This window comes from Coenobita brevimanus, chromosome 29 (assembly GCF_032717465.1).
Source record: "Coenobita brevimanus isolate Jiangsu-jjx chromosome 29, ASM3271746v2, whole genome shotgun sequence".
Taxonomy (NCBI): domain Eukaryota; kingdom Metazoa; phylum Arthropoda; class Malacostraca; order Decapoda; family Coenobitidae; genus Coenobita; species Coenobita brevimanus.
The window spans coordinates 4177064-4203849 of NC_136982.1; the positions used below are offsets into that span (position 1 = coordinate 4177064).

Here is a 26786-nt window from a genome sequence, read left to right on the forward strand (position 1 = left end):
CACAATCACTAATTTCTGCTCAAGGGTGCCCCCTTCGTACCCCCATATATCCAGAGAAGACGGAAGAGGAGGACGGAACGAGCTCCACCCGCCTCTATCCCAGCTCCCAACCCTACCCCATAGCCCTACCCCTGCCAGCCCCCCCACTCGTCATTCTTAACTGGCAGTTACATCTCAAGCTAGCCTCATACTTTACATAGTCACATTATTAATACACAATTATAAAACACAAGGATATGTAAAAACTATATAATATGACTATGAACATGCTGCAGCAAGAAATTAATACATTATAACGTTGACAATAAAACAAAAACGTTAACAACGGCCATCCCTAGCCTCATGCATTGGGTGTTTGCGTGCGTCTCTCATCCATTCCAGGAGGTTCCCTTTCAGTCCTCCTATGTGCTCTAGTTTCCACATTAGTCTCTTATGGGGTACCTTGTCGAAGGCCTTCTCCAAATCTAAATACACACAATCCACCCAACCATCTCTTTCCTGTAGCACATCATTCACTCTTGAGTAAAAACTCAACAGGTCGGAAACACATGACCTTCCACTTCTAAATCCAAACTGACTATCAGCCAAAATATTAATCTCTTCCAGATATTTTATCCATCTATCTTTCGGAATTCTTTTTCACAATTTTGAGACCTTGCTGGTTAGGGACGCTGGTCTATAATTCAGGGGTTCTTCCCTGTTTCCTCCCTTATAAATTGATACCACATTTGCCCTCTTCCATTCTTGAGGCACTTTCCCGTCTTCCAGAGAACACACACTTAAACTGTGAATCTTATCCGCCAGTTGTTTTCTGCATTCCTTCAGTACCCAATTTGAGATTCCATCTGGTCCTGGGGCTTTCCTTACAGCTTGAGTTTCCAGTATTTTATACACTTCCTGTACTTTCACTTTTATATCTTTTGTCACTACATTTCTAGTCACTTACTCCCCTTCCACAAACTCCCTTTCATTAGTGAAAACTGATTAGAAACATTTGTTCATTATTTCTGCTTGCATTGCCGCATCTTATAGACCTCTCCTACTTTCAGTATGGTGATTCCTTCCTTTTGTTTCAATTTGCCATTGACAGATCTATAAAACAGTTTGGGTTCATCCTTACATTTGTCTATTATACCTTTTTCAAAATTCCTTTCTTCCTCTCTGCGTATTCTTGTGTATTCGTTTCTAGTTCTTTTATATTCTTCCTTTGTTCTGTTGTTATCTCTCTTTCTCCAATTGTTCCGTGCCGTGTCTGTCTCTTTTCTTGCTATCATTGACCTTCTATTAAACCACTCCTTTTTCCTGTTTTTTTGCCCCCTTACTCTTGGCACAAATTTTTCCACTCCCGAATTATAGAGGTCTAGAAAAATATCCCACTTCCTCTGTATCTCTCTTGTTACTCTGAATTTTCTCCAATCTGCATTTTCAAAGAATTCTCTCAATCCTGTAAAGTTTGCTTTCCCAGAGTTGTATCTTCCCTGCCTATAAAGCTCATCTCTTGGCTCCACGTTCCCTGTTATCATCTGGAACTCAGTGACCACATGATCACTTTTTCCAATAGGACACAGATATTACAAGGATTCTATTACATCGGGTTCTTTGGTAAACAGTAGGTCTAGTCCTGCTTATATGTCCTTACCTCAGAACCATGTCTCTTCTTTGACCCATTGCATCATCACATTGTTCATTGTTATATTTAATAATGTAGTGCCCCACGAATCTTCGAAGCCTCCTGAGTCCCATTCCTCCCAGTTCACCACTTTACAATTGAAGTCACCCATTAAAATTATATTGTTGCTTTTCTTGATCTTTTTTTGTTAATAACTAGCCATGTCTGACAACATTTCCTGGTATTCATCATCACTCCATTCTCTTGTCTGAGGGGGAACATACACTACCGCCATATCTCTTTTGCTATTCTCTCCAGTTTCTAATTTCATATTTTTCACCTCGACCCTGCCTTCTCCCATTTCCACGGTATCTACATTTATATTGTTCTTCACTGCTATCATCACTCCTCCTCCTGTTTTTTCTTTTCTGTCTCTTCTCCACAGTTTGTGTTTACCATCTCCCATATGAACATCAATATCTTCTCTTAATTTGGTCTCTACAAAGCACATGACATCAGGTTCATGTACCCTCAAAAAATCATTGATTTCTAGCCTTCCCAATATTAAACCATCAACATTAGTATATGCCACCTCACAATATTTTTGATGTTTTTTATACCCTCTTTTCTCCTTCTCTCCATCAGTACCACTTCCTTAATTTCTGATCCGTGTCTCTCCAATAAAACACTGTCTTCTCTTCCTTTGTTCTCTGTTCGTTTTCTACCTTTGCTTCCATTACTAATTCCTTTATTTTAGCTCTTTCTTCCTCATTTGCATCTCTCCTTATCCAAACATTTTTTAACTCTTCCTTGTCTGATATTTTCCATGTTCTATTGATAATTTTGTTTACTGTTGCCTGTGACTTAAACTTTACCTTCAGTGGCCTTATACCTCCTTCCTTGTACTTTCCTAACCTAAACACCTCTTCAGTCTCTTCTTGAGCTTCGTTGTTTTCCTCCATGACTGCTGATATTATTTCCTTAACCTTACTCAGTTCTTCTGTTTCTCTTTCTGATGTTATTGTCATACATTTTTCTTTAACTCCTGAAATTATTACTCATTTTTTCTTATCTGCTACATCCCTAACTAAAGATTCTCTACTTCTCAGTACCTTAACGACTTCCCTCTCTTCCTTTTCCTTGCTTTGTTGTTCTATAATCTTTTTCAAAATTACATTTCCTTATTCCTGAATTTTCTTCCACCCCTTATGTTGCTCCTTTATTTCTTTAATGTGCCCATCCTGTATTCTTGATTTGGATTCATACTCATCTAGTTTGCTTTTCATCCTGTCCCTTTCTTCTTCCAACCTCTTACTCTCCTTCTAAAGCCATTTTATTTCATTAGAGGCAGATTCATTGCTCACTTTCAATTCCATAACTTCTCTTTCTTGTTCGTCGCTGCGTGTGGAAACTTTTTCCAGTTTATTCCGTAGACTTTTGATCTCGTTTTCCTGCTCTATGGTCAGTTCCTGTAACTCTCTAATTACTGGCCATACCTTTTTTATCTCCTGGACATTTCTCTCTGTTGTTTTCTCTATTTTGCCACTCCTGTTTGGTTCAACTTAGTACTTCCATTTCCCACGTCCTCTTCAGTGAAGCCGTTAAACTCTCTCTCGCCAGTCGTAAACATTGCACCATCCCTTTCTGCCATGATTCAACTACATGGAGACTTTTTATTTCCACTGTCTTGTTCTTTTTATGACTGAGACCATGGTTTTTCTTAACTACTGTCCGACGAGACCACCACTCACGCACTCGTTTACATAATCACAAATAGGGTGGTCTCCTTTTCGTCGCTGATTCAGCAATTATTTCCCCATGATCTAGGAAGAGTTCCGTCAATGTTGGCGACCTGTGTTTTGCAAAGCAGCGCACCCAACACAGGAGGCCTGAGGTTGCTGTTGTTAACATTTTTGTTTTACTGTCAGTGTCATAATGCATTAATTTCCTGCTGCAACATGTTGATAGTTAAATTCTTTTAATATATCCAGATGTTATTTGTTTGTATTAGTAGTGGGACCAAGAGTGTTAATCATGAAATCAGCTTGAGATGAAACTGCTAGTTAAAAATGACGGGTGGGGTGGGGGGTTAGGTAGGGGTATGGTATGGGGGATGGTCGGGAGCTGGGGTAGTGATGGTTGGAGCTTGTTTCATCCCCTGCCTCCCCTCTTCCCTGAATATTTTGAGGTAGGAAGGGGGCAACCCTGGGCAGATATTATTGAGTATGAGTGTACCTGTTCTGTATCTTACCTGTATTGTATCTAATACTGAATAATTTACTTTATGGAATAAAGTCCCAAGTTTGGTACTATTTCATTTGTTTGACCTCCCAGAAAATTTCCAAGAGTAACATTCGATTATCCAGAAAATTCCATATCCGGAATGGAAGAATCCCAATGCATTCCAGTTAATCGAGCTTTTTCTGTGTACAGTAATCACTCTAATATCCGGACGCCCAATAACTGAACATCCCCACTACCCGGACCTTATCGTCCTGGGATCCAACATTCCCCAACCCCACCCCCCCACCCCCAAAAAAATCCCGTCCGTAATTTGAACTTGCCGCGCGCGCCACGGGAGAGCATTGTTTTGGTGCGTCATTCCTCCGACGTCCGATAGAGCGCCGCTGCATCCTCCCCACTTCCCGCCTGTCTCTCACCGCGACTGGACCTACGCTCTTCGCAATGGCTGCCCACGTGCTCGCTTTTGTGGTGGTGCCCTACCTGCTGCAGGGCCTCCTGCTGCTCTCGGGCCTCCTCTTAGTGTGTGTGATGATGGCCCCGCCACCTGAGAAAAGGAAGAGAGTGGTGTTGACTCTGGAAAAGAAGAGGGAGATATTGGAGAAAGTTGATGCGGGTTGGTCTTCTTCCTGCATTCTCCGCGAGTACAACCTGGCCCGGTCGACTTTGTTCGATATCAAACGTTCCCGAGACAAACTCATGCAGTACACAGCTGACTTCTCGTCGAGAAGCAAACGCAACGTGGAAAGGAAGGTTATGTTTACCCCCAAGTTTGCAGAAATCGACCGATCCACGTTGATTTGGTATCGACAGCAACGTGCAGCTGGTGTGATGGTATATGGAACGGAGCTGAAGGCTGCTGCTGAGAAGTTCGCAAGGCTTCACGATGCCCTAGACTTCAAGGCATCCGAGGGTTGGCTCTTCGCGTTCAAGTTGCGACATGGCCTTACTAACCGTAAAGCACATGGCGAAGCATTGGACGCTAACGAGGATGGAGTTGACGAGTTTCGGCACAAGATGAAAGGCTTGATCGACAGGGAGGGCCTAACTCTCGGTCAAGTCTACAGTGCTGATGAAACTGGCCTATTCTATCGCTCGCTGCCAACGAACACTCTAGCCGAGGAGACGGAGAAGCGTGTACCTGGCCGCAAGCTTTCCAAGGAACAGATATCTGCTTTGTGTTGTGCCAGTGCTAACGGCATGCACCGGCTTAAGCCCGTTGTTGTTGGCCGTGCAAAGCAGCCTCGGTGCCTTCGTGGGGTGATGGATGTCCTTCCTGTCGTATGGTACCATTCTTTGAAAGCATGGTTCACAGCTGTGATTTTCGAAGACTGGTTTCACCGTCACTTCGTCAAGGAGGTCATCCATTACCAGAAGAAGACACTGGGAATCCCTCGCGACCAGGTAAAGGCTCTCCTTCTGCTCGACAGTGCACCTGCCCACCTGTGCGACAAGGACTTGGTTGCTGAGAATGGCCGTATTAAGTGCATGTTTCTGCCACCTAATACGACTGCTTTCATTCAACCCATGGACCAAGGAGTGATCGTGGCAACAAAGCACCTATACCATCGGAAGTTCCTGGATGAGGTGATGGTTGTTCTCGAGGACGAGGACGAGCGCAGGGAAGGACGGGACACACGAGGCAAGCGGACTTTGGAAAACCTTCGCCGCTACATCAAGTCTGCGCTGTACAACTGGGCTAGTGCATGGAAGGAAGTCCCTGTGAAAACTCTTGAAAATGGTTGGTCTCATCTGCTTCTCGGAACGGATGTGGAGTACGATTTTCTAGGGTTTGACGTGGATGACTTCCATGCACGGCTACGTACGCACGGCGACGATGTTGATGTGGACGATGTTCGTGAGTGGTTGGACGACGACGAGGGCGATCCTGGGGATCAGACATTGTCTGATATCGAGATCACGTCTTCGGTTGCTGGTGTCAGTACCGAACTTGAAGATTCCGATGACGAAGGCGACGATGATGCGGACTCCTCTCAGCAGGACACTACTCCAGCCATCCCCAAGCTGAGCGCACTCCGGGAACATCTAGAGTTCGTCCTAGACTACCTGGAACACCTGGACTGCAACAGGGAGATGGGGCCCTTGGGACTCATGGAGGAAGTGCGTGCTTTCAGGCAGCGCATCATCAATCGTCAGAATCGTCATTCCTTGCGTCAGTCAACAATTGACAGTTTTTTCAGGCCCGTGACCCCCGCTGTGCCCAGCCTTGGCTCCACTCCGTTGCCTCCCCAAGACAGGCCCTCATGCTCCGAGCCACAGCCCAGCACATCAGCCACGGTGGAGTCACCGCTCGACGTGAGTTTGCGGCTGTCTTCAGAGTCCTCTGCAGTGGGTACGCCATCACCATGACCCAGCGATGCACCCCTAGGTCGCCTGCCAGTGATACTCTCGGACTCTGACAGTGAATAAACAGCAAGAACTTCTCCACTAGACCACACGGGAATTTTGAGTGTTGTGCAGTGAAAAAAACGGTGAGTTGTGTTAAGGTTTTCAAGTTGAGAGAAAAGACTCAATGGAAAATAAATTTAACGTAAATAGACTTCTTTGTTTTGGCTTTGAAAAGGGGAAAAAAATGGGAAAAGTTAAAGTGCAACACTAAGTTACAATGGAGCATTTTTTGGACAAAAGTGGACACTGTGAAGAGAACGGACTTCTGTGTGTTATTGACTAAGTTCAGTGCAAGACTTCAGGAAGAGTGTACTGCAAGTGCTTCAGGAAATCGTTCTTACTGTCAGAGTCCGAGAGGAGGCGGTTATTCATCGAGGTGGCCAGGGACTTGCTGTAAGTAGCCAGAATGTTTCATACTGTACTTTTTTCCATACTATACTTACCAGAATGTTTCATACTGTACTTTTTTCCATACTATACTTACCAGAATGTTTCATACTGTACTTTTTTCCATACTATACTTACCTCATGCATGTGCAGTAGGAGTGTGTTTTTCTGAGTTAGGCTAGGTTAGGGTCCATAAGTACCAGAATGTTTACTAATGTATGAACATACTTCTAAACCCTCATTTTATATTTCTTTTGCATTTATTTCAGTCATTTATGTGCCTTATTGGTGTGATTTGGGTCTTAAATAGGTGCTATGCATGTCCAGAGGGAGTTGTTTAGGTGTTTCTCTGAGTTAGGGTCCATAAGTACAAGTCCAAAAGCTGGGGCCCAATATCTGGACAAAACCAATAACCGGACCTACCAATGGCTCTATTACGTCGGATATTGGAGTGATTACGTATATACATATGTATATATGTATATATATATATATACGTGTATATACTGTATATATATATATATATATATATATATATATATATATTTATAAAATATTTATAAAATGTTGAGCGAGAGAGTGCTGTTGATTGGAGACATGAATGGCAAAGTCGGGAATGTACGAGTGGATGGAGTGGTTGGTCAGTGGGGTGTGCCAGCGGAAGTAGATGGGAATGGTAGTGCTTTGGTGGACATCTGTGCTGGTAAGGGGTTGGCAATAGCCAACACCTACTTTCGACATAAGATGATCCACCGGTATACATGGAGAGTAATGAGGAGGATGGATGGTGAACTTGTTGAACGAAAGGCAATGATAGACTACGTGTGTGTGGATGAGCGAATGAGAAGACAAGTGTTGGATGCAAGAGTGTGGAGAGGGTGGGGGAATGGAAAGTCTCGGACCATCACTTAGTGATGGCCAAGGTAGAGCTGCAAAGAAAGTGGTTGAGGAGGCGAAGGGGAAGACAGGAGGAAGCAGCTCCTGTGAGAAGAGTGGAGAAATTGCAAGATAGCGAGAAGAGGACAGAGTATAAGAGCATAGTGGAAGAAAGATTGGGAAGGTATGAGCTAGAGCAGATGGAAGGGGTGGAAGACGAATGAAAGATATTCACGGAAGAGATAAGCGCAACGTGTGAGGCAGTTTGTGGAGTGAGGAGGAGATGCAAGGGTGTGCAAGGGACAGCATGGTGGAATGATGAGGTGAAACGAGCTGTGGAACAAAAGAAGAAGGCATATGGTGAATGGTTACGAGTAGAGGTAGGGGAGAAGATGAGAGAGAGAAGAGAGAGGTATATGTGAGCAGGAGAAGGGAGGTTAAGAGACTGGTGAAGGAGAGTAAGAAGAAAGTGGATGAAGAGTTTGGGAGGAATCTGAGTGTGAAATGGAGGGAGAGTAAGAAATTGTTTTGGAAGGAGGTAAAGAAAGTAAGGCAGTGTGAAAGGGGAAATAGTAGGGGAGTGAAAGATAGGAATAATAGATTGTTGGTGGAGAAAAGAGAGAAATTGAGGAGATGGAAGGAGCACTTTGAGGATTTGTTGAATGTAGAGAGTGAGAGCAGTGTGAGTATAAGTGGTTGGGGAATGGCTGGGAGAAGAAGAGATGAGAGGAGGGAGGAAGAGACCAGTAGGTCGGAAGTAGTGGAAGCGATGAAGAAGATTAAGCTGGGAAAGGCCCCAGGAATTGATGGAGTGTGTGGTGAAATGCTTAGGTATGGGGTGAGATTGTTGTGGAGTGGATATGGAAGTTGTGTAGATTGGCTTGGGAAGAGGGAAGGGTTCCAGAGGACTGGATATCAGGTATAATTGTTCCTCTGTACAAAGGAAAAGGGAGAGAGAAGTATGTGGTAACCATAGGGGTATTTGCCTTCTTAGTGTGACTGGTAAAATATATGGTAGAATACTCATTGATAGGGTTAGGCATATGACAGAGGAGCTAGTTGGAGAAGAACAAGGGGGATTTAGGAAGGGAAAAGGGTGTGTAGATCAGATATTTGTTCTAAGATGTTTAGTGGAGAAGTATCTAGAGAAGGGAAGGAAAGTGTATGCTGCCTTCATGGACTTGGAGAAAGCTTATGACAGAATAGATAGGAAAGGTATGTGGAAGGTATTAAGAATATATGGAGTGGAGGGGAAATTGTTGAGTGCTGTGAAGAGTATGTACGAGGGGAGCTAGGGCTACGGTGCGAGTGGATGGTGAGCTGAGTGAGTTCTTTGATCTCAATGTGGGACTGAAACAGGGGTGCGTAATGTCTCCATGGCTGTTTAATATATATATGGATGGGGTCGTAAGGAGGTACAAGGTAGGGCAGTGGATGTGGGGGTGGCCCTAATGAATGAGGGTGAGTTTTGGAAGCTTCCGGTGTTGCTATTTGCTGATGATACAGTATTGTTGAGTGAAGATGAATGGGAGTTGCAAGGTTTGGTGAATGAATTTGGGACAGTGTGTAGGAGGAGGAAGCTGAAAGTTAATGTAAACAAAAAGTAAAGTTATGGTGTTTGAGAGGAATGAAGTCACAGAGTGTGCAGTGAGGTTGGATGGTGAGGATATGGAGAATGTGAGTGCATTCAAGTACTTGGGTAGTGTGATGAGTAAGGATGGAACTTTGGGGGATGAAGTACGTGAAAGGGTACAGCAGGGAAGGAAGGTTGTTGGCACACTGAAAGCAGTGATGAGAAATAGGGAGGTGAGTATGGAAGTTAAGAAGTCACTGCATGATGGTGTTGTGATCCCTACCCTGACGTATGGAAGCGAGGCGTGGACCTTGCAAGAGGGGAACAAGTCAAGAGTGAGAGCAGTGGAAATGAGTTACTTGAGAGGAGCATGTGGAGGACATGGAGGGACAGGTTGACGAATGAAGAAGTGAAGGAACGTTGTGGGGTAGATGTGGATGTGGTTGAAAAGATTAGGAGAAATACACTGAGGTGGTTTGGACATGTGGAGAGGATGGAGAATGAAAGACTGACTAAGAGGGTGTATGTAGGTGAGGTGGAGGGAGGGAGAGGGAGGGGTAGACCGAGGATGAGGTGGAGGGATGGAGTTGAGAGGTATATGAGGGAGGGGGGGTGAGTTGGGGGGAGGGGAGTCAAATGGTGGGTGACAGAGTGACTTGGAGGCGTTTTGTCTGCGGCCACCCTTTGCGGGATTAGGGCGTCGGGCTATAGATAGATAGATAGATAAATATATACAGGGTATATATACATTGAGTACACCGCTTCCCGTCCGATCAGCGAAGTTAAGCAATGTTGGGTCTGGTTAGTACTTGGATGGGTGACCGCCTGGGAACACCAGATGCTGTTGGCATCCCTATGTGTCGAGTGGGGTTGGTGGAGGATTAGTGCCCCTCCCTGTAAAACAATTAACTCTAAGCCCTTGACCACCCCGTTTGGGGTACATGGCGTCTGGCAATGAATGAATGAAAAAATATTTGTATATGCAGTATATATATATATATATATATATATATATATATATATATACCTATCTATCTATCTATCTATCTATCCATCTATTGCCAGACGCCTTAATCCCGTGAGGGGTGGCCGCAAACAAATCGCCTTCACATCGCCCTGCCCCCCACCATTTCACTGCCCTGCTCCCAACTCACACCCCCCTCTCTCATATACCTCTCCACCCCATCCCTCCACCTCATCCTCGGCCTCCCCCTCTCTCTCCTCCCCCTTCACCTCACTCACATACACTACTCTCTTCGTCAGTCTTTCACCCTCCATCCTCTCCACATGGCCAAACCACCTCAGTGTATTCATCCTAACGCTTCCTGTCACATCCACACCACAACGCTCCTTTATATCCTCATTTGTCAACCTGTCTCTCCATGTGACTCCACAGGCTCCTCTTAAATGTCTGATTTCCACTGCTCTCACTCTTGACTTGTGCCCCTCCAACAACGTCCAAGCTTCACTTCCATACGTTAGAGTTGGTATCACAATATTGTCATGTAATAACTTTTTCACTTCCATGCTCACTTCCCTGTTTCTTATCACTGCTTTCAAGGAACCAGCAACATTCATCCTTGCTGTACCCTTTCAAGCACTTCACCCTCCAAACCTCCATCCTTACTTTTCACACTACCCAAGTACAGTACTTAAATGTACTCACATTTTCCAATTCCTCGCCATCCAACCTCACTGTACATTCACTGACTTCACCTCCCTCAAAGACCATCACTTTACTCTTCCCTACATTCACCTTTAGATTCCGTTTCATACACACTCTCCCACATTTCTATGTAGGCTACACAGCTGTTGCCAAAAAAGCACAAAATAATTGTGACCAAAAAAAATATAAATAAGATAAATAAATAAAGCTGAGTTGGCTGTGTCAGGGCAGGGATGATGGAAAAAATACAAGGTAATGAAGCAGAAAAATGAGAGTGGTATAGTAGGGGCATCTCTTATATCCTTAGCATGGGAACTCAGTCATCTGAGGAAGGTCATCATACTTTGCGATGCATTATGATTAGAGACAGGTAGTAATACACCCACTACTCAGTTCTCTGAGTTTTGGGTGCTATCTCCTCTCACCACTTAAAATGCTTGCATCGTGTAGTAGGTAGCTCAGTGCCACTTTCTTGGGTGCCTCAAAACTTGCACTGCAATGAAAAATGGCTCTTTGGCCATAAAAAAGGCTGTTTTTTTTATTTTGCAAGGAAGTATTACACTCATGTCAGCATACGGTGGCATATGTAGCTTACAAGCCATGGCTTAACTTGTGAATAGAGAACAGGCAAGGAATATGACCCTTGCATCTGTGTTACTACTGTTAAATGTTTGTAATGTAGTATCTAACACATTTCCCTTTACAGCTGAGAACTTGAGGAGACCGGTAGAAGAGTAATACAACCATTCTATTAATTTCTCAGCCCAGCGTGTGATATACTGTTCTCTTTTAACTTATTATTATTTTATTTTTTTTTCAACTTTCAGCCCATCCTTAGGTGGGAAAATGAAGTTGGATTATGCTGCTGCTGCTGCTGCTGATGATGATGATGTCTTTTCTCAGATTTCTTATGTCCCAAGGTTCTGTCATTATGTTAGCATTATATATATAAATAATCTGGATAAAAAATCTGTATAATAATTCATCCTTTTTTAATATATATTCTTTTCCAAAACACTTCTTCTCCTGTATGTTAGCTATAGTAATGTCCTTTACTAATATACCTCTTGAGTGTGGTGATTTCTTTTAGTGTATTCTTGCCACTTCGAAATGATTTTATTCAGTGTAGGAAAGGCCTGTGGTGCTGAAGGGGTCAGTTAAGGCTAAATCAAAATCCTCAAGTTCAAAAATACCTCAAGCTGAGTTAAGCCTTGTGTCTACTTGGGCAATACCGCGCGCTACAGATTGAGCGAAAAAAAGCTCGGCCAAGTAGACACAGATCAGCTGACTGACCAATTCATCCAAGATGGCTGAGGCTGCTGGTCAAGCACTGGTTGAAGAAGTTAATTTGATAAAGTTTGTCTGCTGAAGTTTCAAGAAAACTCCAACTTAACACATTAATAACCATTCTTATATACATGGTGGTGATGATGGGAGGCGGTATACTTTGCCTTAGCTTAGAGATAAGTGTTTCATCACTAACACTTTCATAGCTGTTTTATGAACAAACTTATAAACTAGTCACTATTCCCAAAGAATCTTCAATGTTCCATTACTTATCACAATGAATTTGGTGAAGTTCAGCCTCCTCGTAGGAGAGAAAAAAGTCTACAGTTGGAGCACTTGTAGTACGGAGTTGGAGTGGTCGCCATCTTCTTTATTTACAAACAGGGGAGCACACCGACCCATCCACCTCATTCTTTCGCTCTCTTTGCCCGGCGGGTGGAAAAACTTGCTCCCCGAGCAATTGTGTCTACCAGCAGAGTGCTCTGTGGTGCCCCATGGCGCTCAGCCAAGTAGACACAAGGAAGGTCTCTAAGAATAGCAAGAATTCATCTGGTTAAATGAAATTGTTTCATTTAATTTTGTTTTTGAAGGCTCCATCATGCTTGCCTGCGTTGGCCTTTGTAACCTAAAGATGGCTGTTCATGCTGCTCGATCTGTGTCAGCCTCCCTGTTTGGTCCCTTAACCCTGAGGTCACGCTTAATGACCTTGTCTCATGTCTTTCTCAGTCTACCCCTTACAACTCTACCCTCATTATTAACATATCTCACTTTCTGCACCCAGTTATTCCCCATTCTCTCCACGTGCCCAAACCATCTCAATCTACCTCTCCTTATCACAACACCAATTCACTTCAGTCCCATCTTACTTCTCAGCTCTTCCATTGTAAACCCAGTCCCCCCAGGCCTTGCACACAGGGATGCACTACACATCCACCTGATCATTGTCATTTGTGTATGTTTGAGCCTGTGAATATTCGTCCATTACTGCCCAATTCTCATTATCATACAGCATTACACTCCTAACACATGCAACATTGGACCTTACAAAGACCCCTTAGCCTGTAGGGGGAGTCCTGTCAGTGTGAGGAGAGGCAACAGCTCTCTGAACTTCTTCCAACCACTTCTCACCCTAACCACAGAGCTAGCTCCAATCCCACCTCCAGTACGTAACTTGTCTTCCAAATAAAAAAAACTCTTCTACACACTCAAGAGACTCACCGGCAGGTTCAGTCCTTTCACATCTGACAATCTCCATCTGCTCTCCCCGGCACACCGCACACATAATATCAGCATTATCTCGCAGTCAACCTCTAATACCACAACATCCCTTGTCCATCCTTTTATCACAAACACTGCACAAGATGGAATTACTTCCCATGTCCTTGTGGAAAACTGCACATGGCCACTTTCCCTCTTCTTTGGTGGCTCATGCCTTCTTGGTGGCTCATGCCTTCAGATACCGGCAATGGCTGCGTCTTCGGTTTTAAACGACTTCATGATATTTATTTACAAAAAATTTCTCTTTATAAAAAAATTATTATTAGCAATTTTTATTGAAATCAAATTATTGGAGCAGATGGGGGACATGGAAGGTGTGTGCAGGATATTTACAGAAGAAATATGTGCAGCATGTGATGTGGTGTGTGGGATGAAGAGAAGACGGAGGGGTGTGCAAGGAACAGCGTGGTGGAATGAAGAGGTGAGACAGGCTGTGGCACAAAAGGAGAAAGCATACAATGAAAGGATGAGAAATAGGGGCGTGGAAGAAGTTGAGAGGCAGAAGAGAGAGTTATATGTAGAAAGAAAGAGAGAGGTGAAAAGATCAGTAAGAGAGTAAGAAGAGAGCAGATGAGGAATTTGGAAGGAACTTGAGTGTAAAGTGGAGGGACTGTAAGGAAATGTTCTGGAAAGAGGTGTAAAGAGTAAGACAGGGTGGAAGTGAAGTTAGCAGGGGAGTGAAAGATAAAAATGGTAGATTACTAGTGGAGAAGGGAGAAAAAGTGAGCAGATGGAGAGAACACTTAACCCGCCCCATCCCGACGTTTTCTGGGCAGTGGTACGCCCCAGTCCCGACATTTTTGGACCTTTTTTTTTTTTTTTGGCTCAAACATCCGCTTTTGGTGAGAAACATCGAAAATTCATAGAGAAATCGCTCACCTGAGGTTTAAAATACTCGATCTAGGTACGAATACCTCCATACCTGACTCAGTTTTCTAACAGGCTGGCACCAAAGAAAACGAGTTCTATGGGAGCGTAACTATTTTATCCACTCATAAACAGTATTTATTTATTTACTTGGTACGAATTTATATGTAGTACAAGAGTATATTGGTTTTCAAACAGTAATATAGGCATTATAAGCATTGTTTCACTCACTAACTCATCACCATTCATGATCTTTATTTCCCACATTACCTGATAATCATTTCTGACTGTTTCTTCCTCTAATGCTATGTAAACTTTGTCCTCCACATTGTCATCGATTGGGGAATCACTCTGGCCCTGAATGTCTTTATTGGCCAGGTCACTGGTAACGGGTGAATTGCCGAGACAATGGCGTGCAGGGGTGAGGGGGAGAGGTTATGCGGTGTAAGGCATTGTCCCTGCTTGGCATCTTGTAGAGGAATAGAGGAAGATGTCCCGTGTATACGTGCCAAAAATCACTCGCGAAATCACTCGCGAAAATTGAAAATTGTGCATATTAGGGACCTTGCAATGTTGCCACGTTAATTTACGTCTCCAGGATATGAGTGCACATCACGTGAGGACGTGAATTCATGTCTCCGGGACGCAGCGGGTTAAGGAATTGTTGAACATAGAGGATGGAAGTAATGCAAGTATAAGTGGCTGGGGAATGGCTGGGAGAACGAGGGACGTGAGAAGATAGGAAGAAATCAGTAGGATAGAAGTTGTGGAAGCAATGAAGAAAGTTAAATTGGGGAAAGCCCCAGGAATTGATGGAGTGTTGGGTGAAATGCTGAAGTATGGGGGAGAGATAGTAGTAGAATGGATGTGGAAAATGTGCAGATTGGCCTGGGAGGAAGGTAGTGTCCCGGAGGATTGGAAGTCAGGTACAGTATAATTATTCCCTTGTACAAAGGAAGAGGGGAAAAAGAAGTGTGTGGTAATCATAGGGGCATCTGTCTTCTTAGTATAATAGGAAAAGTGTATGGTAGGATTCTTATTGACAGAGTTAGAGAAAGAACAGAGGAATTAGTTGGAGAAGAACAGGGAGGCTTTGGGAAGGGAAGAAGTTGTGTAGATCAGATATTCATTCTTAGATCTTTAGTGGAAAAGTTTCTAGAGAAGGGAAAGAAGTTGTATGCGGCTTTCATGGATTTGGAGAAAGCATACGACAGGATGGATAGACAGGGGTTGTGGAAAGTATTAAGAATATATGGAGTGGATGGGAAGTTGTTGAATGCTGTGAAGAGTATGTATGATGGTGCTAAGGCTGCAGTGCGTGTGGATGGTGAACTGAGTGAATTTTTCTCTTTGAAGGTTGGGTTGAAACAGGGATGTGTCATGTCTCCATGGTTGTTCAACTTGTACATGAATTGAGTAATAAAAGAGGTACAAGGTAGGGTAGTGGATGTTGGAGTGGCCCTGGTGAGAGAGGATAGTGTTTGGAAACTCCCTGTACAGTACTGTTGTTTGCAGATGATACTGTGTTGTTGAGTGAAGACGAAGGGGAGCTGCAAGGCTTGGTGGATGAGTTTGGGAGAGTGTGTAAGAAACAGAATCTAAAGGTGAATGTAGGGAAGAGTAAAGTGATGGTCTTTGAGAGAGGTGAAGTCAGTGAATGTACAGCGAGGTTGGATGGTGAGGAATTGGAAAATGTGAGTACTGTACGTTTAAGTACTTGGGTAGTGTGATGAGTAAGGATGGAAGCTTGGAGGGTGAAATGCTTGAAAAGGTACAGCAGGGAAGAAAGGTTGCTGGTTCCTTGAAAGCAGTGATAAGAAACAGGGAAGTGAGCATGGAAGTGAAAAAGTTACTACATGACAGTATTGTGATACCAACTCTAACGTGTGGAAGTGAAGCTTGGACGTTGTTGGAAGGACACAAGTCAAGAGTGAGAGCAGCGGAAATGAGTTATTTAAGAGGAGCCTGTGGAGTCATATGGAGAGACAGGCTGACAAAGGAGGATATAAAGGAGCGTTGTGGTGTGGATGCGGATGTGATAGGAAGCGTTAGGAGGAATACACTGAGGTGGTTTGGCCATGTGGAGAGGATGGAGGGTGAAAGACTGACGAAGAGAGTATATGTGAGTGAGATGGAGGGGGGAAGAGGGAGGGGGAGGCCGAGGATGAGATGGAGGGATGGGGTGGAGAGGTATATGAGAGAGGGGGGTATGAGTTGGGAGCAGGGCAGTGAAATAGTGGGAGACAGGGCGACGTGGAGGCGATTTGTATGTGGCCACCCCGAACGGGATTGAGGCGTCTGGCAATAGATAGATAGATAGAAATTATTACCATTATGAATAAAAGGTAATTTATGAATTTTCTGTCTCTTAACAATATTATATTTTCATTCATAACAGTTATAGTTTCAAGGACTGATAAATATTACCCTCATCTCGTGGGTCATTTATGACCATTCCGAGGGCCACATTTGGCCCACAAGCCATAAGTTTGACACCCCATATATATATATATATATATATATATATATACATTGCCAGACACCTTAACCCCTTAACCGCGGGGCGTCACTTTCGTGACGCTTGGGAGCAAGGGATCATACCGCGGGGCGTCGCTTTTGTGATTCTGTGTTATTTTGAATTCACCCGGGCTTCCAAGTGGGGGCTTGTATCATCTATCAGTACTGCCAGTGTCCAACACTAGTCAGCACTCCTAATCTCATCTGTACTCCCATCCATTGTTGACAATTTAGCCATTTCTCCCCGTTCTTGACTCCCCTCCCTACCCCCCCTCCATTACCCTATCCTCTTGCTTGCCCGGCCGTGCTACGCTAAGTAAATCTTCCCTGGAATTTTTCACTGATTTCATCCATTGAAATAAGCGCTGTGTCCTATTCTTATACCAAATAATATATACAAGAAAGAAATAAGGTAAGTGAGAGTGCCATACACCTGGAATTGGCTAATTATCACCTGACAAGACCTCACGTACACTCGTTCGCTAATTTTCGCTGTTTTATTCCCCTTGAAATATGCCGTATAATCTATTTTCGTAATAAATATACATGTAAGGAGGGAAGTGAGAAGCCTAAGTGATATTTACATTCACCTGGAACTACCTAATTTATAATGTATTGTCTAGATTTCCTGCCAGTCATTTCAGTGCTAGACATAGCTTTTTCAAGAGCTAACATTGGTAGCTCTGAATATCCCCTAAGTAGGCCTCTAATCTATTTTCGTAATAAATATACATGTAAGGAGGGAAGGGAGAAGCCTAAGTGATATTTACATTCACCTGGAACTACCTAATTTATAATGTATTGTCTAGATTTCCTGCCAATCATTTCAGTGCTAGACATAGCTGTTTCAAGAGCTAACATTGGTAGCTCTGAATAACCCCTAAGTAGGCCTCCACTCCGGCCCTCCGTTATCAGTTTACTCTCATCTTCCGAAGTGAGGGTACATATGTTTCTTCTTGCTGACTTCAAGGACTTTTTCACCCCCATGCAAAGGGCCCTGTGACCTTTACCCGCTACTAAACCTCGTGTGGAAAGAGGTAAAGGGCTGACAATTGATAAAAGAGTGACTACGATCTTTCTATTGAGTAAAACAGTGCAAGTGGAATTGTAAATAATGTGTAAATAATGTGTAAACAGCAAGTGAAAGTAATGAATGTAAATATACTTAAACAATGGAAAATAGTTTTATAAGTTACTTCAAGTGACAGTGCATAACACAGTGTAAATAAAATAGAAATGTAAATAACGTAAATAAAGTAGAGAACGTAAATAGAAATGTAAATGAGTAGTATTATAAGAATACGAGTATATACCCTAGGAGTAATGAAAGTGAAAGTTTCACTCTAGCATGTCTGAATGCTATGAGTTATGAGAGTGAAGATGAAAGTGACATTCGCTCTCAATGCTAGTATACAGGACGAGAAAGTGAATGCTACGTATTTTACTGAAAGAAATTGAATCCCTACAGTGACAGTAAACTAATACTACTGAAGGAAACTTATGGATAAAGACTGTAGATATATATAAGTGTTGTATAGTAATAGAAATATAAAGTGTGAGGGGTTTTATGAATAATAAATGACAGAGTAGCAAGAGCGAACTAGTGCCAGTGCGACGATCAGACGCGCTTGTAATTTCCATTGCTTTCACAGTGTTTTTTTTTTTTTAGTATGGATCCCAAAGTACTTGAAAATTGTAGAATAGTGTTTATAGTGTCTGTATCTGGCTGTGGTAATCATATTACGGGTTGTCGGGGAGTGTAAAGTGGAGACTTCGTTACCCTACTTCAGAGGTCTCCTCAAGTCCTACCGTAACCGACGAAGGCTGAACAATCATTCCAGGAGAAAGCTGAAGGTATGTGCCATAAGTATATGTAATTTTATTATTCTAGGACTAATAACTGATTTTTGGCAAATATTTTTTGAGAGTCTGTCGGAGCCCAAATAACCCCGCGGGACATGCTAGTCATTGGTAAACAAGCCCGCGGTGTAGGGGTTAATCGTATAAGGGGTGGCCAGAAACAGATCGCCTCCATGTCACCCTGTCTCCCACCATTTCACTCCCCTGCTCCCAGCTCACACACCCCTCTCTCATATATCTCTCCAATCCATCCCTCCATGTCATCCTTGGCCTCCCTCTACCTCTCCTCCCCTCCACCCCGCTCACATACACTCTTCTTGTCAGTCTCTCACTCTCCATCCTCTCCACATGGCCAAACCATCACAGTGTGTTTCTCCTAACACTTCCTAACACATCCACATCCACGCCACAATGCTCCATCACTTCTTCATTTGTCAGTGTGTCTCTCCATGTGACTGCAAATGCTCCTCCTAAATAACTCATTTCCACTGCTCTCATTCTTGACTTCTGTCCCTCCAACAAGTCCAAGCTTCTCTTCTATATGCTAGAGTTGGTATCACAATACTCTCATGCTGTAACTTTCTGACTTCCATGCTCTTTTCCCTGTTTCTTATCACTGCTTTAAAAGACCCAGCAACCTTTCTTCCCAGTTGTACCCTGTCAAGCACTTCACCCTCTAAACTTCCATCCTTACTCGTCCCACTACCCAGTACTTAAACGCACCCACATTTTGCATTTCCTCCTCATCCAGCCTCACTGTACATTCACTGATTTCATGTCCCTCGAAGACTATAACTTTACTCTTCCCTACACTCACCTTTAGAGTCTATTTCTTAGACACTCTCCCAAACTCATTCACTAAGCTTTGCAGCTTCCTTTCATCTTAACAACAGAGTATCATCTGCAAACAACAGTACAGGAAATCTCCACACATTGCTCTCTCTCATTCGGGCCACTCCAACATCCATTGCCCTACCTTATAAGAATGAAAACAGAATATTATCTTATATTGACTCGATTGGATACATTTATGTGAAGCTACAGAATGTGGTGAGTGTTTTTTGCATATCCAATAGAGCCAGGATTCCATGGGCATGTATGGCGAGTGACTGGAAGCGTGGCCCATTAGATTGGGCAAATTTGGGCTGTCTGGACATTGCTACTTCTCACCCTGCCCTAGAGTGGGAATGGAGGTCCGGATAATGATGATGATCATGACCTCATAATATACACCCTTTGTATTTGTGCTACAGGTAGAGAATTTAAGGCCAAAGTGCCAGTTACTGCTGTAAGTCTTCAATATATGTTGCCTATTGTGTTTCTTCAGAAGCAGGTATATTCAAAATGAATTGCAAAAAGACTACCTAAGTTCTATTGCTACATATAAAACTTATATTGATTTCCCCACAGCTCCACAGATTGCCACAAATGAAAAATGGTTTGATGTTGCTTTAATATATCCCTGGTGTATAATTAGGACATCTGTTGAGGGTATTTTATGTGGCTCAGTAATTGCATTAGTTATTAATGAAAACACACACCATTTTATTATTTCATGTTGAAAGCCGTTGTTAATGTAACAGTATATATACAAAATTCCTACTCCAGACCACTTCAGTCAGAAAATGTAATTTTTTCAATGTGATGCAGTTAATGTCAGACTATTTTATTCAGCTTTGGAGACCCTTCTCATAATGAAGGGTTTAATGACGGCTATAGCTAAGTTCTCCATTTCGAAATCTCTCCAAAGCCAAATTAAATAATCTGGAGATTGCAGGTATTAAATTAAAAATATGCCATCATTGTGAGGAAGTTTACAGTACAGTCACATCTCTTTGATTATGGGTACTTGCTCTGTCACACTGCTGCAGACACTAAACCCACAATAACTACATATGAAATGAATAGAAATAGATTATAATTGGTTCAGGGTCTACAAGTTTGCACTAAATTTGCCAATATCAGAATATTAACCTCTGAACAGACAGAAGGGACTGGATCACTTATGTTTATGCCAACATTGCCATTTTCAGTGGTCATGACCAGATGATCCTTTTCTCTCATATTTCTCATAACTAGGAAGCCAACATCCTTAACCATAAGTCTTTGTTTGTGTGAATTCCTTGTGAATACAACATTTCCCATAGTGAAAGCAACATTTCATGCTATTTAAGCTAAATTTGCCCTTGTGAATACAACATTTCCCATAGTGAAAGCAGTATTTCATGTTGTTTAAGCTAAATTTGCCCTATGATTATTTTAGCAAGGCTCATTTTATTGTGAATTATTATCTCAGTTGAATCAAAAGGTTATTTCCATCTTGAATCAAAAGGTTATTTCCATCACTGATACTGATATATATCATGGCACTTCACATGTGAGTGTGGAGAGCACAAAACATCAAGATTATTCCAGGGTTGATGGCGTAACTGGAGGCTGGTCACCACAAGGCAAGGCAGCTCTGCTATTACTGTACTGTAATAACTGATTCGCACTCACTGATTTTCCACAGTGCAAACTTCATTATCTTGATGCTTATTTTCACTGACACATATGGTCAATAAAGTGTATTGCAAGCTGTTTTGGGGGGTTATTTTATTTTTTTTTTTTTCTTGTTAATGCAGTGTTTAAGATTCCTTACCAGCTGTTGATTGTCGTTTGCAGCTCTCGAAGTGGGAAATTGTTTTTGTTTTTCTTTTTAATTTCTTTGCAAGTTGGAATACTATTTCTCATGCTGCCTATGATTTTCCTCGATTTCTCCCCATCGCATGCCAACCGATTTTTCACCACTCCCCCCCCCCCCCCCTAATCCTGACCTTTTTTTTTTAATTTTTTTTCAAACCTGCACTTTTTGTGAGAAACAATGGCAGTTCAGAGAAGAAGTGCTCACCTGAGCTTTGAAGTGGTCTAAACTGGTGACCCTCCACACACCTGGTACTGTGCTCTCTGGAGCCACGCTGTGGGTGTTGCGTTTTTGTGGTAGCAGTAATTATTGCAAACCACTCAGAATAGCTAGATATTTGTTCATTTGGTATGAATTTATATGTAGTACAAGAATATATTGGTTTTCACACAATAATATAGGCGATATAAGTGTTGTTTCACTCACTGAATACATCAACATACTGCAACTTCCTTGGCGACATTACCTCTTCATCACTTCTGCTCGTTTCTTCCTCTGGCACCACGTAATCTTCATCCTCCACATTGTCATCAATTTGGGAATCACTCTCGCCATGAATTTTATACCATGGCGCGACATGTCTTTACTGACCAGGTCACTGCTAACAGGTGAGTTGCCGAGACAATGGCATGCGGGAGGGGGGGGGGATAATGCGGGGTAAGGCAGTGTCCCTGTCTGCCAGCAGGTAGAGGAAGGTGTCCTGCATATACGTACCAAAAATCACGCGTGAAATTTGAAAAATGTGCAAATGATGGACCTCGCAATTGCAAAACGTGTGGATACGTGATCGGGACGCGGCAGGTTAAATGTGATCCAGGCAGTTTTACGTGCAATACTGGGAGTATTGGATTGCATTTTTTCTTTTTTTTTAATAAGACTGTGGTCAAGTAAAACCAGAATAATAAAACCAGAGATCAAGGAAGTTTAACTGTATCCTGATAAACACAACGCTAATGTGAGGCAGGATTGTTGAATGTTTGAACATTTTAGCTACTTATTATGTAAAGTGAATGGATAGGAAAATAAGTATAGAAAAGGTCAATGTAAGGAACAGAGAACAGCTTTATAAACTGGTAATGAAACTGATTGAAAGGAAAAATAAATGTAAACAAATGACAGAGAGAGAGAGAGAGAGAGAGAGAGACCATGCCAACAAGAAGAGGGAGAGAGACAGTGTTAAAAGAACAATATACAGTAGTGATTAACAGTTGTAGGAAATATGTATGGGGCTATCTGTAGAGAGGTGGATTGAGTCTGAGTAATAATAAAGTTGATTGATCTTGGGTTAAGTAGGTAAATACAGTAGCTGAAACATTAACAGAATTGAGAAATGAAGGAATGCATTGTAATTCAGGAGTATCAAGCATAGTGCAGTACGTTAATGAATTACAGTCATCCCCTGAGTTACATGGCTAACGTGTTAACTTAAGGTTCAGATCTGTGCAAGTCGTACAGTTAAAACCTATTACATATATAAGAGCTAATGTGTTAACATCTTCTTCAGGCTGAGCACCCACTTTCCCCCTTGTATGGGCAAACTTGCCTACTGATATATTTTCTGAAGATATACCTTATTATTCAGAGGTAAAACAGACATAAGACAATGGTCTTTGAGAGGCTTAAAAGAGCAAGTTTTGCCATGGAGTGACAGCTACTGTCAGTGCCAGAAAGGCTTATGCTCTGTTGCACCAGCGATATGTGGTCCTCCCTTCACTTCCTCATACTGTACTTCACTTTCTCCGTTTTATTATTTTTCTATCATTCGCCATCCATTCATCCATCATCCAATCCTATATTGCTCCATGAGGAGTGTAGGAGCCCAGGACTAGGCAAGTTTGTCCTGACATTTGACACACCCTGTCCCGATTGATTTTCCACCGCTGACTCCCCCAAATCCCGACCAATTTTGGATTTTTTTTTTTTTTTTTTAAACCTCTGCTTTTGGTGAGAAACATCGAAAATTCTTAGAGAAATTGCTCACCTGAGGTTTAAAATACTCGATACAGGTAGCAGTTCCCCTTACCTTACTGGGTTTTCTATCAGGCTGGCTCCAAAGAAAACGAGTTCAGTGGGAGAGTAACTATTCCACACCACTTATAAACGGTATTTATTTATTTGTGTGGTATGAATTTTTATGTAGTATGAGAGTATATTGGTTTTCACACAGTAATACTGTATAGGCAATATAAGCATTGTTTCACTCACCAAACACATCAACATACCTGACCTTTTTTGGCGACATTACCTGATCATCATTTCTGACTGTTTCTTCCTCTAATGCTACATAAACTTTGTCCTCCTCATTGTCATTGATTGGGGAATCACTCTGGCCCTGAATTTCGTACCGTGGCATGACATGTCTTTACTGGGCTGGTCACTGGTAACAGGTGAATTGCCGAGACAATGGCGTGCAGAGGGGAGGGGCGAGGTCATGCGGGGTAAGGCATTGTCCCTGCCTGGTATCTTGTAGAGGAAGGTGTCCCGTGTATACGTACCAAAAATCACGCGCGAAAATTGAAAATTGTGCAAATTAGGGACCTTGCAATTGATGCGCATTTATATATGTCAACGGGACTGACAGTGACAAAACGTGTGGACATATATATACGTCAATGGGACGCAGCAGGTTAAGATGAAAGTGACCAGCCTCATACATCCCCAAGTGCCATTACGTGAGCATTAAACCCCAGCCACCCCTTGGATTGGATATAAACCTGCACAAGCTCAGTCCAATTGGAGTGCCGTAATTACCCACTAAACCACCAGGCGTTGTAATTTGGTTATATGGTTACCACCCATCGTAGTAAATGGTGTCCTGGTGTACAGGAAACCATTTGGCTTGTCATTTAGTGTAGAGTCACCCATAGGCAGAAGGAAGAGGAAAGAATGAAGGAAAGACAGAAGAGGGAGTGTAAAGTCACCTGTAGGCAGAAGGGAGAGGAAAGCATGAAGGAAATAAAGCCAGAAGAGGAAGGAAGACAAGAAAGGGCAGACACCTGAGAGCAGCAGTACATTGTGTGAGTGGATGGTGGGTGCCTCCACCTACCACCATTCTCCTATTTCAAAATCCTCTTATCTCCTATCCTGCTCCCCTCATTCCCCCCCCCTTCTCTCTCTCTCTCTCTCTCTCTCCCTCTCTGCATCATGTCATTTTTTTTTTTTTTTTTTTTTTTTTTTTTTTTACAAGTACAAGTACCGTACTATAGGTGTTGTACTTTGTTTTACTGTTATATTGCATATATACAGGCAATAACATATTACAAGTGTTAGAAACATGATGCAAATAAAATGTCAAAATGTAGTTTTGAAGATCTGTGGAGGTTTCAGTAGATACTAGCCCATGCAAGTTAAGTAAAATTTGACACTAGGTGGTTTGGGGTCTCAGTTTTGTTTGCAGCGGAAGTAAAATCTGTGCTAGTTGGATGTATGCAAGTCAGGGGATGACTGTACTGAAAGGGTAACTCTAACATTGAAAATGAAGAACTGAAGGTACAGACTTGACTACTGTGGTAAGAATACAGGTAGATGTGATTTTTATTTCATCGTTTTCATTTTTTAAGGCTCCAACATGCTTACATGCATGGCCTTGGTCAGCTGATGGCAGCTGTCCACGCTGCTCGATCTCTGGCAGCTTTCCTATTTAGTCCCTTAACCCTGAGGTCACACTCAGTGACCTCGTCCCAGGTTTTTTTTTTTGGTCTTCCTCTCACTACACTACCCCCAGCATTACCACTTCTCACTTTCCACACCCAATTATCATCATTCATCCTCTCCACATGCCCAGACCATCTCAGTCTACCTCTCCTCATCATAATACCGATACACTTTAGTCCCATCCTACCTCTCAACTCTTCCATCGTAAACCTAGTCTCCCTAGGCCTTGCACTCAAGGATACACTGCACATTCACCTAATCATTGGCATATCTGTATGTTTGAGCCTGCAAATATGCACTTCATTTACTGCCCAGGTCTCACTGTCATACAGCATTACACTCCTAACACATGCTGCATACAAAGATCCCATAGCACGTAGGGAGAGCCCTTTCAATGTCAGGAGAGGCAACAGCTTCCTGAACTTCTTCCAACCATTCCTCACTCAAGCCACAGAGCTAACTCCTGCCCCACCTTCAGCACATGTCTCCCAAATTAAAAAACTCTTCCACACACTCAAGAGACTGCCGTGCAAGTCTAATCCTTTCACGCCTGGCAGTATCCACATGCTCTCCCTGACACACTGCACATATGAAATCAGTATTATCTCACAGTCTACCTCTAATATCAAAATATCTCTTATGCATCCATTTATCACAAACACAGCACAAGATGGAATTACTTCCCACTCTTTTGTGACATCACACATGGCAACTCTCCCTCTTCTTTGACAGTACCACCCCCAGCCCTAGGAACCATCACTTTTGTTTTATTTGCATTTACTTTTAAGCCTTTGTGTCCCATACCATCTCTCCACTTCCTAAATCTTTCCTCTGCCTCCCTTTCATTCTTTGCAATCAACACCAAATCATCAACATACAACATCTCCCACGGGAGTCTGTTTCTGAAGTCACGTGAGAGGGCTTCAAGTACAGTACCATGATAAATAACAAGGGGCTCAAGCCTGACTATGGATGCACACCAACATTTATGGAAAACTCATCACTGAAATTTCCATTCACTCTTACCTAGGTGTGAGCACCCACATAGATGGCCAGAATGACCATAACCAGCCACTCCTCAATCCCAAGCTTTCTCATTACCCCCTTCACCACCTCTCTAGGGACTTTGTCAAAGGTCTTCTCCAAATCAACAAAAACAAATTACAGTTCCCTTTTCTCTCCTATATATTTTTCTCAAAGTTGTTGAGCAATGAATGTTGCATCAGAGGTCCCTTTGCCTGGCATAAACCCAAACTCTATCTCATCAATATTCACTCTTTCTCTAATCATACCTTCTAGAACTCTCTCCATTACCTTCATTATCTGGTCTAAAAGCTTTATACCTCTATAATTTCCTCTTTCTAGGGCATCACCCTTCCCCTTTTACAGTCACCCCAAAATATATCTTGCAGGTAGGGCATGATTATATCCGAAATGGTCATTATAGCTCGACCATTCTTGGTAAGATTTATTTGTAATCATTTTGCTCTACATATATACAATACATACTAGAAAATATCACAAACAAGCCATGTATGCCATCCTTGAGAGAGCAGGTTTATTAACATGGGGAAAAAAATCGTTCAGTTTCCAGTAGCCATCATCCGGTGTCTCAAATTGCTTCGTGTCAGGTGTGCACCAATACTTTTTGGTGTGAGTGTACACATTTACAATTACAGTCTTTAGCCAATCATCTGGGACAACACACTCATATATAATCATATTTATCAGGTCAGTGACCAACCTCACCCCTATATCTCCTGAGGCTTTCAGCACAGTAGCAGTCAACCTGCTGCCATCCCCACCTGCATCCTGATTATTGCCCTGCTCACAGTTGCAGCATCAGTCAAAAGCAAAGGACCAAACTCTGGATCTGCTG

At 42.6% G+C, this 26786-nt stretch overlaps 1 protein-coding gene and 1 pseudogene across 1 annotated transcript in view; both read left to right on the forward strand.

Moving 5' to 3' along the window:
• Window positions 1-26786, forward strand: part of LOC145395049 (potassium voltage-gated channel subfamily KQT member 1-like) — a 1161165-nt gene that overhangs the window by 783316 nt on the left and 351063 nt on the right. The gene's annotated exons all lie outside the window — the stretch shown is intronic.
• Window positions 9828-9945, forward strand: LOC145395091 (5S ribosomal RNA; annotated as a pseudogene).